The sequence below is a fragment of the Rhea americana genome, unplaced genomic scaffold (assembly GCF_003343005.1).
Source record: "Rhea americana isolate MKP2758 unplaced genomic scaffold, rheAme1 scaffold_35, whole genome shotgun sequence".
NCBI lineage: Eukaryota > Metazoa > Chordata > Aves > Rheiformes > Rheidae > Rhea > Rhea americana.
The window spans coordinates 208,322-225,221 of NW_028186479.1; positions in this window are offsets into that span (position 1 = coordinate 208,322).

Consider the following 16,900-nt stretch of genomic DNA (forward strand, 5'->3'; position numbering starts at 1 on the left):
GTGTGCAGAGCAGGGTCTATGGTTAGCTCTGCAGTAACGAATGAGCTTGTGCCACAACAAACCTGTGYTGCATTCGTGCTCAGAGAACTCTTCTCACAAACCAGAGGCTGAGGCAGGATAATGGGAAAGCTGTTTTCTTGCATGAAGAGAGAAAGATGTGATGGACTCAGTTTGTCGTCTCAAAAAGAAACATCCCTAGCAGGAAGGTGTGTACTAGCAAGGGGGGTGGTGGAAGGAGCCTAGCGGAACAAGGAGAGGTGCAGCAAGCTCACCGAATGGGAAGTCAGCACTGCTCAGAAGTGGTTTTTTGCCCCCTGAGGTGGTCTAGTGCAGTGCTGCAAGGTTTGCTGAGAGCCAGACTTAGCTTCGAGGAGGAAYGGAGGGTGCTCTAATGGACAACGAGTTGTTGTATTAAAAGCAGAAAAGTTTTGAAAAGGCTAAAAACTTTGTTTCCTAGTTTTAAACAGCTCTGTGTAGCAGTTAAGAAGAGATATTATCTCACATCTGCCTGTTCTCTGTGTGTGTAATGTATATATACATTGACATATAAGTATACAAGCCCAGAATGTGTCTTCAGTAAAAATGTAGGTATACACGTATCTAGACACACATACACACACACCTAGACTGGGCCCTTTGTAYATTTGTGGTTATTGAATAGGCTTAATACAGGGCAAAGTTCCCTTTGCTTTCTGCTTCCTGACATTTCAGGGAGAAAAATGTCCTGCTGTAGCCTCAGTAAAATAACTGAGCGAATAACTTAAAGGAAAAAAAAAAATCCGGTATTGCTCCAGTTAAGGAATTAGCCTGCCTAGCCTTTGCAATAAAGCTCCCCCCTCTCTCTCACTGTCAGTCCTGTGGCACCCTCCATGCTCTGTGTTTTAATTCTAGTCTCTAATCTCAGCCGCTCCTGTGATAAATTAATTGTAATGATAGAGGCCCCAGTTACGAGGTCTGCACCGTTTGCTTGTAATCTGAGCGACAGGTTTAGGGCCTGCTTTATTTAAGATGCGAGGGTAATTACATGGGAGTTAGCATATGCAGGCAGGGAGATATGATTCATTCTCCCAGCGACGGCCATGACACAGCTGTTTGTCGGATAAAATAGAGGAACCGTGTTGTTACAAAATGTTCCCCTTATTATACCTCATTAAAAACAAGGCTGCGATAAGTCAGACCTGGCAATGAATAAAATGTATTGCCCCCTGTAAAAGCTGATAGGAGAGAAAGAGGGTCTTCGAAGCAGCCTCGGGTCATTTATTTATTTTTTGTTCTCTTTCACTCTCCCTGTTCTTTCTATCTCTCTGTATTTTTGCCCTGCACTAGCCGCTGCAAAAAGAAAAGGAATGTTTTCTCTTTCTTTCTTTCTTTCTTTGAACCTGCTTATGCCCTCCCCTTCTGGGAGCAATAGCAGATAAGGCAGAGTACGGCCAACGGCAATTAGCAAAGCCTTTTGCAGAGAACAAAAGAAGAGATTTGTTCCCATCGGCCTAACACGAGTTGTTCCTCTTCACCTTTCCTGAATGCAACAGGCTGAGAGAAATCGGAAGATCGCTATCCAGCCGAGGGGGGCCCGGGGCTTTCAAAGTCAGGTTATCAAAAAAAAAAAAAAAAGAAAGAAAGAAAAGAAAAGAAAAAAGAAAAAGAATTAAAAAAATTCAAAATAATATCGAACTGTTCCTTTCAGAAGAGAAAAAATATTTTCCTTTTTCTTTTCCTTTCTTTCTAAATAACCTTAGAAGTTTAAGGTGATTCTCTCTCTTCTCCCCGTTTCATCTGCAGGAAAACAGTGAAAGTTTAAACAATAAAAGCRAAAAAGGGGAGAGAAGGCCACAAATGACTTCTGAGAGTCATATCAGGGCGAGATGCGTTAGAAAGGGTCTCTCTGAACTGGCGTGCTGGAGCAGATGCATAAATCCATCGCCTCTGAGAGTGCCTGGGCGCAGGAGTTCAAAGGATGGCTTTCACTCTTTCACCGGGGTTTTTTTTCTTTGCACACACTTTAAGCTGTCAGACTTTGTGAGTTGCAAGCATTGCTGTTTATTTATTTATTATTTTGGAGCCCTAAGGATACAATGTTGACTTTGGTTTCAATATTTTTATTCCAGAGAAGCTAGAGTAGTTTTAAAATAATAACAGTGGTAATAGGTCGTGTACGCTTTGAAGGGCTGTCATTTAAGTGAAAGTCACCACCCAACTTGAGCAAAACTCGCGGCAGGCAGCTGTGGCCTTTTGGAGCCGTTTGTATGGGCTGCATTAAAGCAAATGACGTGTGTCTTTTTTTTTTCTAGCAATTTTTTTTTTTTAATTCTGATCAATACATTCAGCTGCCGCTTCGCAGACCATTTGCTCCTCTTTTGCGTATGCTGCCCTCTTTTCTTCCCACAATAGCTACAATGAATGAATAAGGCTGATTGATAGATTGGTTAGTTTATTTTTAACTTAAGCTATTAAAGGAGATTTATAAAAGCATCATAATTTTTCTCTCTGGGTGGATCTTTAAGTTATAAACACTGTAACGTTTGACTAACAAGATATTGATCTGTGTTCGATTAAAAAATTAGATTCAATATCTTAGAAATAACTTGTTGAAGTACCAGATCTAGCAAATTAGTTGCTTTCTAGGTTTATTCCCTTGGGAATAGGTCCTGTCTGTAAAAAGTAAAACTTGGTTTGCATCTAGGACACCAGGTCATCACTCATCTGGGGTATTGGCTTCAGTGGTGCACTCTGGCCCCGTGCAGCCCCGTGGCTGGTGGTGGGTGGTAGCAGCACGCTCAGGGATGGTAGTGGCACCAGAAGGCATTGCCATACCAGGAAGCATTGCCACGCTTTTAAACAAATTGCAAAGTTAGGGCTTTAGAGTCATAACTTCTCTTAACAGTGCAGAAAAGATCAGATCCTGGTACCTAACCCGTGTTTGTATCCCACTGCTGCTCGTGGCTTCTCTTGTCCCAGTCAGAAGAGGCAGAGCTTCTGCCAAGTCCAGAGGTCTTGCTTCTGCCTGGTGGTAGCTTTTCAGGAGGCAAATGACTTGAGTTGGAGGCAGTAGCAGCTTACGATGGTGGGGGTATTGTGGACCTGCTGGGCTATGCGAGATACAGCTACTTGCATTGCTTTGAAACACTGGATGGTGACAATTTTAGCTGTATGAACATCAGAGCTATGCACTTGTGAAGAACCTGTCCTGTTCGCATTGCCTTGCTCCACGGGCGTAAGGCAGATGTGCCCTCATACAAAGTCTATAGCATTGCCATGGACGAAAATGGTGCTGCAGGCTTTGGGACGAGGATGGTACGTTTTGAAGGCCTARGTTGGAGGGCTGGAGTGCTGTTTGGGTAGCTCTTGGATGGCTCTTCCCTTAATCATGCTTTCCAAGACTGGCTTGTTTGTCCTGTCATCTTCCCACTTCTGTATTGATCCTCTGTACCAGTTCCCTTTTTCTGAGTAGATCTTGTTTACAGAGATGTAATGAAGTATCTTATTTCCAGATAAAATCCAGAACAAGCAGGAGTAATGGTTCACAGATTCAACCACTCCCACATTGGTAATTTACTAAAATTAAAACTTAATTAAGCCAGGCTCACTCAAAGGTTTTGCATAATTTAGTAGTCTGTCTTGGATAGGCAGGCAGCTGAGTCAGGAGCTGGGTCTGTCATCCAGCTCTGGATTCAGAATAATTACTTGGCACTTTGTGCACTTACTTGTTTTTGCCATAAGATCTCAGAGCAGCTTAAAAGAGTGAGTTGGAATCACTACCTCCTATTTACTGATGGTGAAAATGAGGCTTAGAGAACAGAAATAGCTATCTGGGCTGAGGCTGTGAGTAACAGCAGAGTAGAACCTGATGTCTGCACTTCTGCATCTCTGTTTATGCACCATATCAGCYGTTCCCAAGATTTTAAAAAAATGGATTATCATGTCTCTATTGAGGGATGCAACCTGCATTTTAAGGCCACATGTCTGGGGAATATACCACCTCTGAGCAAAGGATCACTTCGGGACCGCAGCTTAGGAATGTCTGCAGCTAGGTCCTGGTGATGGTAACTGTGTGACTTGCTGTAAGGATTAGGAGTAGGAGTAGGAGAGTACAGAGTAGGAAAAGTGCCTCTTCCAAAGATCTTACAGTCCAGGCAGAGAAGACAGATAGCAGGAACAGTATCAGAGAGAAATGTGAGGGCTCAAGATGCCCTAATGGAGCAGCAGGAGAAGTGGAAATAGGAGCAAACACTGAACTGATGGACTACCATCACTGCATATTGGGCTGTACCATCTTCCCCTCCTAAGAGATCTCCTGTGAGAGTCTGCTCTCAGACTGGAAAGAAACCTTTGTCCCCAGAGTCACTTGGTCTCTTTTCTTTACTCCATGAAGAGAGGGGACAAGAAATCCTGACACAGTTGCATACTATGAGCTTATCTCTGACCTCCTTTCAAGGTGGAAACCATGCATTCGTGCGTATGGTTGGGTCTTTGTTCTTTCTACACATGGTTACAGATTCTCTTTGTCACTGTTCTCTGCTCCCTCTGAGAAAGCTCTGGTGAGACATGGTGGTAGAAGTGCCAAGCCCTCTTTGTGCCTCAGTGAAWGTCCACTGGTACAAGCATAGTTGTGAAAGATTACCGTAGAAGAGTTTGTGGCCAAACACCCCAGGTCAGGCAGTGCGGTTTTGCTCTTCTCTAGCTGCATGCAGAGAGGAGCAAACAGCAGTGCCCCAAGGCAGCATGACTGCAGCTAACTTTTCCAGGGTAGGTGAAAAGGGTGTCAGAGRGCTCAGCGCCTGTCTGTAGCAGCCAGAGCAGAGAGCCTGAGGGATCACAGAGATGAGGATGAGTGTGGTTCACAGCTGCTGTAAGCCAATCAGGCCAAGATTCACAGAGATATCTGGGTACCCAACTCCTTCAGACACACCAGAGCACCTCTGTGGAGCTATTTGGATGTGAAAGCCTGTCACAGTTGTCCCGCTGGTCATTTGGGAGCTTCTCTGTTGGCAGGGCTGATGGGACTGTGAGTAGGTGGATTAACGCCATAAGGCTTTGAAGTGGAACAGGGCTGTAGGAGTGTCGTTGCCTTTCTGAAGTTTTTGAGAGACACAGCCTTGGCTAAAAGGGATGGGATGAGCTAGCTAAGTCATCTTCCTACACACCCTGGGAGCAGGCGTGAGCAGAGCTTGCAGACAGGCACCTCTTGCCTGCTAGGGAACTACAGAACTGGGCAGAGCCCTTGGGACAGAAACAGTGACTGTTTTGCTTAAGAGGGAAAGGATGTATAGACAGGAGATCACCTCCAAGGGAGGACCCTGAAATGCCTCTGTTCCAAGAGGAAGGAGTTGCAGGACTCAACATCCAGACCATCAGTGCTCACAGGGCATCCAGGACTGGTGTGGAGGGGAGGGACGTCAGCTAGGAGCGAGATGAAGGGATCACCCAGAAGATGCTGGCCCCGTGAGAGGGGCAACAGCAGGGCTAGCGGGGGGCGTCAGACCAAAGGCCAGGCCTCCCGCCCCCTCCCGCCCCAGAAAGCCGCGGTGGCTCTTGGCGGGCCGAGAGGCAGGTGAGTAAATCACGGGGCCGGCTCTATCATCGCGGGGCCCTTCTTTGTGCGGCGCACAAAGGCGCCGAGTGTTTTATTTTTGGTGCGTGTGGGGTGTGTTTTGGAGCCCACCGAGGGGGGAAGGGACGATGGGGCGAGCGTGGGGCTGGGGTCTCCCTGTGGCCGGCCCGGAGCAGCTCCGGCGAGACAATGCCGGGTGGGATGAGGGGGAAGGCTCTTTGTCTCCCGGTTTTATACACTGGCTTTTCAAGGTGGGGAGGAGGGAGAGGGGCTGAAAAGTTTTTGAATTTCAATCAGGTTGGGCTTTGAAAGCCTTTGGCTTTTGTTGAGGGGAAAGGAGGGGAGGTTTACATTTCAGCTGAGCCTGGTGGACGGGCACTGGGGAGGGGAGGGGAGGGGCAGTCGCTTTAATGACATCAGTTGGGCTTTGGGGCTAGTCATCCAAAAAAAAGGAAAAAGGAAAAAAAAAAAAGTGTCATCTCAGAGCCAGGAGCTGCCGATTCTTTGGCGCACACACAGGAAAGGGGCGGTGGGGGACGGCGGGACAGTGTGGAGTTGCTTTCCCAGTGACTCYGCGATGGGCACGTCCATCCGAGGTGCTCGCTATGAAGTACAGGCCCTTCCAAACGGCTCATCTCCGCAAAGCGCCAGCCACCCCCCTGCCTGCTTGTCCCCCACCCCCGGCCATGGCAGCTTTGACTTGCGTAAGCTGGTGAAGAATGGACCCACCCATGCCTAGAAATCCGCCTCCTCCCTCCCTTCCCACCCCTTCTCCCCTTTGCTGAGAAATGAACTGGAGCAGATCTTACAGGGAGCAGCTGCCCCTTCCCGGGTGTCTGCCTGCCCCTGCGCTCGGCTTTATAACCTCGGGGCGAGAGGGGGGCGCGGGGCGTCCGGGGCCTCCCGAAGTTCAGAGTTCAGGTCTGGTACACGCCAGCACGCTCGTCTCGTGCCCCCTTCGTGTCAGCCGCGCCGGGGGTGCTGTCGGCGCTCCTGGTTTTCCAGCGTGTGGGGCGCATCGCTATGYGTGTTCCTCCCCGTCCCCGGCGCGGGAATAGTGTCCTGTGCAACGCCCCGCTGTGAGGACACGGCTACCACCACGGAGCAGCCTTTAGAAAGGCTTGTTCAACCTGACACTGCAAAACCCCCTGGTCGGACGCCGTGAAATTTCCAATCTCACGGCACCGTGACGAGAGAGCGCAGAGCAGAGCACGGCACATTGAGAGCCGAGAAAATGACCTTCATGAGCCAGTTCATCTCCCCTCTCCGCCCCGCTTGCCCCCTTCCCAGCGCGGACACAATACRGGGTTACCCCAAACCCTCTCTGCACGGCCAGCCTTTGCCACGGAGAGGTTTGGGGGAGACAAGAGCTTCACGCATGACCGCTTCTCATCCTCTCCAGTAACGTGGCCGTCCCGTTCACAGCAAAGCCGTGTACTTCTTGTTCCTTGTCTACCCTGCAGCAGGGGAGACCTGTACCAGCGTCCGCGCGTTGTATCAGATGGTGCAGATGGCCCATCCTCTTTTGTGTGTGGCTGCGTTTGACTCTGCCATTCAGCTGCRGGACAGCACATTTTCCTTTGTTTTGAGTAGACTTGTTTAAGAAAAATGCAATCACGCCCTTCCAAGAACAGACAGTAGCTCTCCTAACGCAGACTGCTCAGATGTGCAACTCTGGTATTAACGTTGTCCTGTTCTCCTGGTTTCTGCAGTTCTGTCTGGGACCAACTTAGAGTTAAAAATGTGGAAAAGCTCATGGAAAAGTGAAGGAAGATGATTTTGCATGGTTATTATCCATTTTTGAGTCAAATCCTTAGTTCTAGATCATATGTCCCAATCCTCAGACCACAGAGTGGGACATTTGTGGTTTAAACAAAATGAAACCAGTGATCTTTAGGTCTTAATTAGAAACATGTTGTGTGTCATACATGTATGTGCAATCAGTGTATGCTGCCAGATCAACATGCTTATACCAGTGGAATAAATTCTTTATCTTGTGCATCCTTCAGAAGCAGCASAGCAATGGGATGAGAGTATATCAGGAGCAGGTTCTGGTTTTGTTTTGCTTTTCCTCCAGTTACTGCAATGAGCCCTCCTTACCATCATTGGAGGGTTCAGATTTCAGAAAGGGAGAAGAAAGAATAAAGGTCAGAGACTTCTCCAGRTGACCCCATTTTCTACATAGTGCTAGAAGAGAGGAAGCATCTTAGTTCTTATAAATGGAGATGTCTGATACTCTAAAAATACAAAAATCCCATCTCTGTTCCTCAAAGGTCAGAAGATGTTAGAACATCAGTCCTGCCCCAGTGACAACACCTTTTCCCAAGCCTTATGTCAGTGTAATTTGGGAGGAATTTCTACAATGGAAAGAATGGTTGGAAATGAGCCTGATTTCATCTTGAATTTTTCTTGTGAAGTTATTTGAGTCTATTCACAAATRCAGGTGGCTGTATGAAACCCCAGCAAAGAAGAGTGTAGGGAAGCGCACAAACAGCTCCGCAGCTACAGATGATCACACAGCTCTTGTGAGAGGGTACAGGCTGCCCGGGGAGAGSTGTGCTGCTGTATTTCCATACCATGTTTGTGCAGTTCTGAGAACACTTTTGCTTTACTCTTGAACAGTACTTACAATGTAATAACACACAGTATAAACTGTATTTCTTTTGAGTGTTTTTGTCACATGCCCTTTGTACTTTGTGTGAAGTTTTCTTCTTCTTTAAGACAGCATCAAAATTCATATTGATTGCCTTCCCAGAGAAATAAAGTGGCTTTGCAGGTTCACTGTGKTGCTAGGTGCAGGACATGATTAAGTTTTTCCTGTTTTCAGTCTTTGATGCAAGTCCAACACTTTGGTRGTTGGTAGGTCCATGTTGACTGCATTGATACCGAACCATAGGGCCTTGTTTTAGAAATCAGTCAGAAAAAGAAAGTTTCAGAGGACAGGGCAGACTTGTCCTGCCTTTCAGGAACTTCACTGTAACCCAAGGCAGGCATACAAAGAAAGCAGTCTGGCCCCAGGTTGGACAAACCTAGCTGGTGGCTGCAGCTGCTTTGTATTTCTCATCACAAGCAACTTTGGAAATGACTTGTGGTTCTGAGACTATTGGGGAAAATAATATATAGAGTCCTGTTTTCCAGCTAAGTGTCTGTCATGGCCTGTAGAACCACAAGGTGAAGAAAATCCACTCCTTGTTGGTGAACATACCCTCCCAGGAGTGCCTGGGGCTGTGCAGAGCTTGGCAGCAGCACGAGGCTGCTCCTTTGCAGAGTGTTATATGAGGGCTGAGAGCCCCGATGCTGAGATACGCCAGCTGTGGGCGGTGGGAGCCGTTGTGCCGCTGTCAGGGCATTGATTGCCAGATCACAAAACTGGCCTGGGTCTGGAGGAGATGGGCTGCCTGCACGAGTCGAGGTGGCTGAGGGCTGGGCATGGAGCGCAGCAAAACCTGCTCACAACCACCCCTCCCAGAGCTCAAAAAGCTCCGCATAGCTCTAAAAAGGAAAAGGAAAAGGTTATCAAGAGAGGCTTTTTTTTTCAAAAGAGCAACAGATTTGGGGGAAAGTAGCTAAACCTTGAAAACAAGAGATGTGTGAAACGCATCATCAGACATATGAGGGTAGATGTTGGCTCCTGCTGGGGCTGAGCATGGATGCAGTGGTGAGAGGTGGATGTCAAGGAGAATATATTCCTTTTGTGTGTACATTAACCTGAACTATGGCCTTGGGAGCTCCTGCCGTGACCTATGTTTACATTCATATTTGATTTTTATCTATTTATCTCTCAATTTAAGAGAGTGTGGAGAGAATGTCTCCTTGTAAGGGACTCACTTCACTCTGCAAGCCTGCAGGAGCTCCCTGGCTCCACCAGTGTTATGTTCGGATTTACGGTGGCATAACGGAAATCAGAATCTGGCCCTGATCTGAACCTTTTGTTCTTCTTGCAGAGGCCTTTTTGGTTTGTGGCTCGCCCATATGTCCCATGCAACTCCATTTTGCTCTTCTCTCCTTTGAAAAAAACCTTGCCTCTAATTTTTACTCTCTGACTGATTCCAGAACCTGGGGTGCCACCAAAAAATAAAAATGTGCCCTCCCTTCTTCAGATTTAGTGAAGTTGTTTTCCTCTGCCTCCTGCAGTGCAGGTTAAGCCAGTGCCAGCTCTGGTCTCAGGAGATTCCCTTGCAACCCCCACTTGCCTCGCTCCGTCGCCAGCAGCTTTTTCATTATTTATTTAATGTCTTGTACCGTAAATAATGGTGACTTTATGGTTATTAGGAACGGGTTAAGGTACATGCGGGCAGCACCAGGCTGCCTTCAAAAGGAACAGGCCCGGCATAAAATGTTGCGATAATTGCTTTACTGCTGAGTGCTTGGTCTTTATTTTGTGTCCGATTTGTCTCTTAAGCCAGCGTAACATTCTCCCCGCTGCAGGAGAATGCAGAGAGCAAATTGAAGGTCTGAGCGTGAACAATGCAACATGGTGCACTGCTGGGTTTTTCTTTTCTTTTCTCTTTCTTCGTTCCTCTCTCGACCTCCCTCCAGTCATCTCTGCTCCCCCTCCCCCTCCAACCTCGTCTGCCTCGCGGCCGCTCGGGCTCTTCAACCTCTCAGCACCCTGTTTTAGGGCAGGTGAGATTGGAGGCGGGAGCTGGCAGGTCCTCTTCAAARGCAAAGAAAAAAATAAAGGCGGAAAGTGCCTTCTTGTACGAAGCCACACGTGTCCTTCAGGCTGAAATCCAAATGCATGTCCCAACCCAAAAATAATGATGTCTTTTCTGTCGTGCTGGTGATAGCCATGCTCATGGCAGCTGAGGAAAYTCCTTGGCGCCTTTGCCTGCCACCCGCGGTGTGACAGCTGCCCACGTCGCACGCGCTCGGGAGGATGCAGCCAGGAACAGGTCGCGAGGCAGGTGGGCTTTAAAAACAAAGGTTTGTGTCATCCTGCTGCATGCAATAATTGTCTTGTTAAGAGTAATTAAATGTGGATTTGTGGCCCTTTTGACGTGGAGCTTCCCTTTCCCTCCTCTTCATCGTAAAAGGCGGCTGCAGTTGCACTAYGAGCAATGGGGCTCCCAATGCCAGGATGGCTGCAGTGGGTGCATCTGTCACCACAGGGTGCTGGTAGTTGACTCAGCTCCTTTCCCACCCATACGTTCCTCCCTTGCGTGAAACAATCTGGATTGCTTTCTTGTGAGATTTATTTTTGGCAGATGGGCTACCCTGCAGCACAGACCTGAGAGGGGAGGGGACCCCTGAGTGCCAACCAGCGTCTAGATCTGTGCTAGGCTTCTTGCGTGGCCTTTAAAAAGCTGCTCAGTKTTCTTGGACCTCAGATATCCAGGCTGTGAAATGGGACCATCGCTCCCAACCTGCCTGATACTATGAGTCTTCGTTTAATAAAGTCAATGAAGTGCTATAGCACAGGGACAGAGATCTGCTATAGAGTCTCCTAGTTGTCCTCTATCCAGAGACAGGACAAAACAAAGGTTGCAATCTCTCACGTAATCTCTCGGRGTAGAAAAAGCACCACTAATCGACATGGTCTGTGGAATCCTTTGGAGCGCTTGGGCCTCCATCAYGCTGGCGAAACCTTCCATGGTGGAAAGTCAGCAGTTTCTGGGTGACTTAGTGTGTGCGGGGGTGGCAGGATAGAGTGATGGAGAGTGAGCCTGCTTCAGAGCAACGAAACATCTCTGGGGCGATTCTCCACTCATTGCTAGCAGTGTGTCAGGCTAAGATGATACTTGTGTACTAGGAGGAAACAGAATAGGGTTTGACTGTAAAGAGACTGCAGCCTTCTCCTAGCAACCCTGATGGGAATCTTCTGAGATGTCCAGAACCTGCTGCAGTTTGAGGGCTGTCCTTTCATTTTGGCCTTTGTACATTTTAGCCACCTGGTGCAGAAAATACAAAAGACAAAAWATAACCCTCAAACACATGCCATCTTTGGAAAAGCTTTGGCTTGAATTTTGGTCAAAAGTTAAGACTTGGTCATTATCCCAAGTGCAACAGCAGCTAGCAGGCTGAGAAACTAGTATGTGCAAAAATTCAACTTTTTGCTTGGCCCCCTCACCCACCTTACCACGAGGCACAATGTTTACTGAGAATTAAAAATGAGAGGATATGTCTTCTCTGGGCTTCTGGAAAATGGCTTGGTTAATAGAATAAATTATTACACAAAAGAAGGGTTTTTTTGCAAGCAGCAAGGAGTTATTTTAATCAGAAAGTGCTAATTGTCAGTTTAAGCCTAAGAATCAATGTGCTGCAGCCATAGCAAAAAATGAATCAATGCTGAACATCTGACCGATGGATAGGTTTGGTCCCCCTTCTCACACTCCCCACCTGCCTCCCTTCGCCTTCCTGTTGTCCCTAGAGCAGTGACTGAGTAATTAATAAGACATAAGGGGAAATATGAATTAAATGGGCTGAGCAAAAGAAGGAAGAGAAGGAGGAAGGATTTGCTCTGTGTTTCTGAAYGGCTCTAATTAGCTGTTTCTTGGTCTCTTTAGTTTGGTTGCTTGTTAGGGTAATCCAGTTAAAGAGGCTGCCTTTCATCTTCTTTAGACTTTTCTCAGTAGAAAAGGATGGATGAGCTGTCGTTGGAAGAGGGGATAGTGAGGGCGGGCGGGAGCCCACGCCACCCGAAACCCCAAACGTGATTGTTCCTATGGGGCTGCCACCTTTAGAAATAACTAAAACAACCCAACTCYGGTGCAAACCTCTAGCTAGCCACCAAAGTCAGCAGTAAAATGGCCAATGTGCTTCTCTGGGCTTAATGTGTCCTGTTTTCTGACCCCGAAACGTTTTCTTTATGAAAGGATCAAGTTGGGAGCATTGTCCCAGCGCCTTGAAAAGAGCTGCACAGAATGCTCTTTTGTGTTAAGTTGCCTTTTTTTTTTTTCGAGCCACTGCCTGCTGTGTTTTTTTCCTCCCCCTCCCTTCTGCATGTTGGGGGGAGAGACTAGGACGGACAGTGATACAGACAGAGACTGTCTTGATGAACCATCTGTGCCACAGTGTAATCCAGTGGAGCTGAAAAATTAAACAGCATTTTCAATTAACTTTCTCTTTCTGGCTCTTTTTTTCTTCTTCTTCTTGGGTAGAAGTTTTATTTTAACCCTTTGGAAGCTATGGTGGGAAGGGGGCATACTGGACMAGGGGTTCAGTGAGGGCAGGACGTTAGGAAAAATTGACACCTGGACTCAGAATGGTGTTGGTGAAGTCCGGTATCTTGTGCAGGGACAAGGCAGGGCTGGTTGAGTCAGGAGATGCTTCGGAAAGGCATGTAATTTTGGAATAAATTGGCCACAGGGGAACTTACACAGTGAAAAGAGTGTGTATTCCTTTAAAAAATTACAATGGGAATTTTCTGTGTGCTCTTGTTGATATAGCCTAGGATGTTTTCATTATCCTGTTTAAGTGGCTTTTTTCCCCTCTTTGATTGTAGCTTCAGCGCTATCTTGTGGCAAGGAGTCCCAGGGGTTAACTGTACACTGTCTACAAGTATTACCTTTTTATCAGTTTTAAGCACGTTGCCATTCATCTTCATCTTTTATCTGATTTCCCTCCTCTTTTATCCAGGGCAAGGCTAAACATGAGTTATTTTATTAAAACTAATCCCCTTCAACTCACTGTTTTGTTCATGYCCTTCAAGACTGTTTTTATTAGTCGTCTACAAGAAGTAGGGTTTTGTTTTCTGTTGGAAGAAAGGTCGCTCCAGACCTCAGAGGATGGTGTGGTCATGTGTGAACACCTCTGTTTTTACTAGAAGTGTCCAGGCTGCCATGGGACACAGCATCCCCACTAAAGGGTGGCTCCTGATGCACGTTAAGTGTCTTGCCGTAGTTTCACAGCGCTCTCCAGCCTGTCACTTCAAGGGGCAAACATAGTGCTTGCCTTTTTCTGCCTGCTGCGATGTGTTGAGCTCAGGACCTCACAGAGCAGCTCAGGAAGGCTTCTGGGTGGCTGTGGTTAATTTAGACCCCAGAGCTCTGTTTGCTCCTTTCGACATGTATYGTTTTGCAGTGCTTGACTCTGATTTTCTTTTACCCTCATGATGCCTTTCCCCTTTGCTTGCTTCGGCGCCTCTGAAGCCTTTCAGTGGGTGTAGGACAGCAGGTAGCTGTTACCCCCCTGTTGTGGTTCAGACTGACCCTGCAGTCTGTGCTGCTCCTGAGAGCCAGGCTTTGGGGGAGAAAACACTATTTCTTTCCCCATGATGACTCCAGCTCTCTTAGGTAGTCACTTGTGAGCTCCTTTGTCACAGGCATTTAGAAGATCCAAATAAATTGCCACCCAGCTCTTTAGCCACTTTTACTGAGGCACTCAGGGATTTTCCACAGAGAAGAGAGTGTTTGCCTTTGCAGGAGGCACCCTGCTTGCAGTGTGTTTTATCATGGTCTTGTGAATATAGTCTTTAATTCTGCAGTTGTTTCCATTGAGTTACTGGATACTGAAGAAGGGCTTTGCTTATTCGTAGCTCTCATGGCCATTTCTACTCTACATTACCAACATTTTTATCCTCCAGTCCACCAGCTTCGCAGTTGCAGTAATCCTCATACTGTTCTGCTCAGATATGCCACTTCTATGGCTGCAGGACTAACAGTACTTCCTAGGGAAGATGAACATTGTTATTAGTTTAATATGAGGGAAAATGAAGCATGAGGAAGCAAAGGGACTCACCAAAATTATCAGCAGGTGACCAGTGTCAAGCATTTCCAATGGATTCAAGTTGCTGTTTTAAGGAGAGGATCCAGCACAGTCCTTTCATTCTCACATCTCCTCATGTGTCTCATCTAGGCCTGAAAACTTGAATTCTCAGAACTAGTCTGCTGTGTGCACACTCAGAAACAGAGGGCATGAAGGTCCCTACTTCTGCAGCTCATCTCTTACCCCCCCCCCCAGGAAATTCAGCAACCTTCCTGATCCTTCCCAGCTCTACTCCCTGCTCTTCCTCAGCCTTCCTCCTGAGTAAGTTCTCTTTTCCAAGAAAACTCTCTTTCCAGGAGAAACACTTTATAGCATGGCAGCACTTTGCTGCAGCAGTGACCCTAGGGAGACGTACACTAGGATGTCTCCACACAGTGCTCGTATGGAGGGCGCAGAGCTTGGGCYCAGTGTTTGTCCATGGCTCCATCCATAGCACTGGGGCCAGAAGATGGTGACGGGTCCTTGGTTTCCTTTAGCCTGCAGAGCACATCCAAGATAAGATAGGATGCATTGCCTGGCTGACTGGGGTGATGTGAGTGTCCCTCCTAGTGCTGCTGAGAGTGGTTGCCTCTGTGCCATGCCTTGGGACTGTCTGCAGTAGTTGCTGCAGTGCAGAGCAGTGCTGGCCTTTCCTCTCCTGCCTGGTTTGTTGTCAAGCAACAGGCTTTCCCTGCACCCAGGCTTCTCTGCCCTGCTCTGCAGAAACTGGGACAAGTGGGCTGTGGGCTATGGCAGAGCTATAGCGTCAACACAGCCTTTGCATCGCTGCTTCAGACTCATTTCATAGGGCTGGAAGTGACCAGACAAAGCAAAAACTTGGTCCTCTGAGCCGGCGTCCCCTGTCCAATGACTTCTGCAGCCAGGCTGGGGGGGGCCGGGGTGCCCACATCCCTCCCAGGCCTCTGCCCGCCGTGGCAGCGGGAGCTGCTCACTTCCCAGGACTCAAGGGCTCGGAGATRCAGGGAGCAGAGCTGTCTGCGTGCGGGCTAGCCCAGCAGCCTCCCAGTGCTCGCCCCACGTTCGCCCTGCCCTCCCCAGGGGCTCCCTCCCCTGCCCCCAGCCTCTTTGAGAGCAGCCCGCTGATCTCCCGGTCCACGCGGGCAGCCTCCCAGTTACCAGGGGCTGCTGCTGGCATGACAGAGGGGAAGAATACTCAGCAAATTGCTGTGCTGCACATCTTAAAGTGGCCCTTGATTTGATTTAAACAAAAACAAAAGGGGGCTTGGTGGAAAGCGGGGCGATTGGCGGGCGCAGGCCCTGTTCTGTGTCTCGCACACACAGGCGCGCATAAGTGACAGCTCAGTGGGCCGCTGTTGAGCCCTTTCATTCCTCTGGCTCAGCCTTTTGCTCGGGAAAGCCAAAGTGTCACTGCATCCCCCCCACGCCTTTTCTTTTGCTTTTCCCTTTCTTTCGCTCCCTCTCTCGGCAGAGRAATGGGCGAGACCTTTGCATTCAAAGGGAGGATGGTTCTGTGAGGTCTTGCTGAGGGTGGAAATCACTTTAGCAGAGATGATGTTTCTTTGTTTAGGAGCAAATTGTGCCCCTTCTCTGTGACTCCAGAGTTGCCAGATGCTGTTATTGGCCCCAGGGTCCCCAGAGAGGGGTGTGGGAGCCGTGAGGAGAGGGGAAGGATTCAGCTTGAGAGGGCAGTTGTAGGTTTTAGCACTTTTAAATAGGACCCAGGAATACAAGAGGGAACAGAGAAAGGTTTGGAAGATTTGTAATTGGCATGTAGGGAATTGCATATGAGAAAGGCTCAGGGAAGGAGTGCAGCTGGGTGGAAAGGACATGTGCTACTTCCCCACGTCTTGGGGCCATCRTGAGCTCCATGTGACTACTGAACCGTTGCTTTCCCTGGTTGCTGTGATCTGAGTTTCTGCTGTTACTTGATACCTCATCAGATTCTAATGCTGCTTTCACCTCCAGCCTTGACCAGAGCAGAGCCCTAGGACTGAACAAACTGGCACTGAGAGARCTGGATTGGGTATTGCATTTCAGATAGGTCTGTCATCATTCTGACCATATCCATCTCTCACGATGAGCTGGGTAGAAGCATCCCTTGACTTTCACACGAACCTCATGCAAAATTCAAGACAGTGGGATCAAGAAAGAGCAGTGAATAGCATCAAGGAAGATATAGAGCACTTGGACGTGTAGTGCTGTGTGTGATGGGGTAGAGCCTCTTGCTGCTCTCTCTGGAATCGACACCCACTGCACTTTGTGKTCAAGTGCTGAGCATACTGTGAGCAACTGCAGACATTACATTCCCCACTTTCAGCATCCCATGGAGAAATAAGCCTTAATAGCCCCAGGAGGGCTTTTGAGGACATGCCTCTTCTGATGTCTAGGCATGTGGTCTTGGCCAGCTGTGGCCCTGCATCCARTGTGAATGCATTTTGGATGCTACATCTCCCAAGTGTCCTGGAGCAGGGATGCTCTTATTTTCACAAGAGAGCAGCTCCCTCCAGTGCCTGTCCTTCATCGTCCTTCATGTGCTGCCCAATACATGTTTGYTGAGCTCCACTCCCAGATGTCTTTGTTGGTGGGTCTTGTGGGCCCTTGTTCCTAGAGACTCAAGAGGATAGTTGTCTCAGCCCACCAGAGCTAGCCATCCTTCTTGGACACTATTTCACAGTCTGCCTC